This window comes from Amblyraja radiata, chromosome 22 (genome assembly GCF_010909765.2).
Source record: "Amblyraja radiata isolate CabotCenter1 chromosome 22, sAmbRad1.1.pri, whole genome shotgun sequence".
Classification (NCBI taxonomy): domain Eukaryota; kingdom Metazoa; phylum Chordata; class Chondrichthyes; order Rajiformes; family Rajidae; genus Amblyraja; species Amblyraja radiata.
In genome coordinates this window covers 13,163,071-13,166,379 of record NC_045977.1, presented here as the reverse complement: position 1 = coordinate 13,166,379, position 3,309 = coordinate 13,163,071, and the positions used below count along the sequence as shown (strand labels likewise).

Below are 3,309 nucleotides of genomic sequence, written 5' to 3'. Positions count from 1 at the left end.
TTCTCCCTGCAGCTCAGGCCCTAGAGTGAGTAAGAAGACAGTCTTTCCTTTGGAGGGAAGGCAGGACTGGTATTACACTGTAGGCCTGGCCTATATATGACTTTAGATCCATCATTGTGTTGGAAAATTAACATTCAATGGCTTGAGGGCAATTAGTGATGAACAATAAATATCTGTGTTGCCAGTCCACAACCCAAAACAAATATGGATAAAGTTATCTTAATACAGTATGTGACATCTAAAATTGCAGCACTGGAACCAAATTGTTTTTGCTTTGTTGACCTATGCCAAGAACTTGCTGCACTGCATCCAAAGGATATGAGTCAGGGAGCCAATACATAGAACAATAGAACAATAGAGCAGAAGAACAGGCCCTTCGGCCCACAGTGGGGAGACGGTGGTCATGATGGCCGATCTCCCAGTTCAAGGCTATCCCATTGCAATTCAGGTGTGCTGATGCCAGCGATGCCCCCAAATGCGAGATACTCAACATTAGTGAGGGGCCGCGTTCACGCTAAATGGGGCGGCAATGTGACGTGGGGGTAGAGTTGTTGACTTAAGTGCCAGGCGGATATTATAACATGGAAACATAGAAATAGGTGCAGAAGTAGGCCATTCGGCCGTTAAAGCCAGCACTGCCATTCAATGTGAACATGGCTGATCATCCAGAATTAATAACCCGTTCCTGGTTTCTCCCATATCCCTTGATCCCTTATCAGTGGAATGCCAAACAAAAGGTAGTAACATTGTCTGCAGGATCACATAAAACATTTGATTAAACATTAGCTGCCTGTTATACATCTCCTTGATCCTGGGGCATCACGGTGGCACAGCGGTAGAGTTGCTGCCTTACAGTGCCACAGACCTGAGTTTGATCCTGTCTATGGGTGCTGCCTGTACGGAGTTTAAACGTTCTCCCCATAACCGCGTGGTTTTTCCCCGGGTGTTCCAGCTTCCTCCCACAATCCAAAGATGTGCAGGTTTGTTGGTTAATCTGGCTCTGGTTAAATCCTGTAAATTGTCCCTAGCGAGTATTATCGTGCCAGTGTACAGGGATCGCTGGTCGGCATGGACTCAGTGGGCCTATTTCCGCGCTGCATCTCTAAACTAAAAACTGAACTAAGCTAAACCAAACTAAACTAATATCTGTGCAGGCCAGTGACCATTTTCAATTGTAGAAGAATGCAGCATTTGATTAGAAAAATTACATTCTATAATATATGGAAGAGGAGAATTTCAGCTTTTGGCAGGGCTGAAAATCAGGTTGTTGTTTGTTCTCAGTGTGTAAGCTCAGTATTTCAACATATGTCAACACCATCTCTTATTGACTTGTGTGTATTCCACATCCCTCCATTCCCTGCAGATTCAAATACCCGTCCAAAAGCCACTTAAAGTGCACTATCATATCTGCCTCTACCTCAAAACCTGGCAGTGCATTCACCTTATCAATATGGCAGGCAGTGTGATTCACCTTACAAATGTGTACATGAGAACCAACAACTTCTTAGTTCCCATAAAAGACACAGTTGATCCCAATTTTCATTATCTGACCTTCAGTTGTATTATTAATGGCTACGATCAAAGTACAATATACACCAGATAAACTAGCAGATAGACACAAAAAGCTGGAGTAACTCAGCAGGTCAGACAGCATCTCTGGAGAAAAGGAATAGGTGACATTTCGGGTTGAGACCCTTCTTCAGACTGAAAGTCGGGGAAAGGGATATGAGAGATATAGATGGTGATGTAGAGAGATATTGAACAAACAAATGAAAGATATGCAAAAAAGTAACAAAGATAAAGGAAACAGGTCATTGTTAGCTGTTTTTTAGGTGAGAACGAGTACAGACAATGAGACTCGACAAGACGACTTTGAAGCCGGTACAACTTGGGTGAGGGAGGGATGGTGAGAGAGGGAATGCAGGAGTTACTTGAAGTTAAGAAAATCAAAATTCATACAACTGGGTTGTGAGCTGCCTAAGCGAAGTACGTGTATCCATCTACTCCTTGTTCTGTTGGTCTCTACTGCTGCTGCTGGGCATAGGACAACTTGGTGACTGCAGGTTCACTGTAGGGACAAAGTTGATATTTCACAGCCAGGCAGGCTGTTTCCAGCTGTCTAGTATTTAGTGACGACTTCTGCAGCAAGTGTGCCCCAGAGCTAGATTTTCCACAGAGTGGATCTCATCAGTTATAAAAGATGTAAGCCTCGCCAGATGAATGAATTGTGCAAACATATCATTTTCACAAAGGACTGTTGGCTTGATTAGTAGTTGGCCATGAACGATAACCCTTCCATATCTCTCTCTCCGTACTGTTTCGGCAAATGATTCCTAATTCACCAGAGTCATATATTATAAATGGACCTGCCATTTGCAATTTTGTTTGGTTTGCGTAGAAAGTGCAAATCATATGACAAGACATACAAAACTGTTTGCCTTGCCAATAAAACGTCTGACCACACTTGTGGGTCTCGGCTGCTGAATTGACATCAAGTAGAGATATTTATAACAACACTCAAATTGCATTCCATTCTCAGACCCCCTTCAGCCATGCACAAAGACATCTAATTCAATTAGCAAATGCTTCAGGCTCCAAGAGAGAGCAACCTCTCCCCACTTTGTCAGTGAAATAGTAAGATTAAACGAGAACTTACCAGTTTGAAGTTTGATCGTTATTTTATGAGGAGTAACGTTGAGGAATTACGTGAAGAACCCCGCCAGGACGCATGCGTGTCATTCTTCAAAGCAGCGGTGTGAAATCACAGATAACTGTAATGACTAAACATAGTAAGATTAGAGAAGAGATACCAGTTGAGTATCTGATCAAGGGTGGGAGCGGAGGGCACGTAATCCCTCAACGTTACTCCCCATAACGATAAACTGGTAAGTTCTCGTTTAATCTTACTATTTTACTTCGGAGTCACGTGAGTGACTACGTGAAGATTTTAAAGCTCTGTGATTTCATGCCGTGGAAACGAGTCCATGCATCACATCTGCCTTGATTATGGGGAGAATAGTGATAATATCATTAGACATCAATACGATATTGAAACCCAACGATAAATATATTAACACCAAATTATTGCCCCTATTTATGGGGTAAATTATATTACAGAACTTAAATTTGTTTCTGCAAATGTTCCAGGTTCAATGACTGGTTTGTTATAAAATCGTTGGAAAGTTTTCTCAGTTGGCCATCCTGCTGTCTTAAGGATTTGGTCCATAGGAACATCCAACTTCATAGCTGCCGATGTAGCTGTAGCCCTTGTGGAGTGAGTTTTTAAAATGCTAGTGTCTACTCTAGCCT

The 3,309-nt window shown here is 42.4% G+C and overlaps 1 pseudogene; it reads left to right on the top strand.

Annotated features, from left to right (window-relative positions):
- Nucleotides 1–387: 387 nt before the first annotated feature.
- On the top strand, nucleotides 388–492 carry LOC116986047 (annotated as a pseudogene).
- The last annotated feature ends 2,817 nt before the right edge of the window (nucleotides 493–3,309 follow it).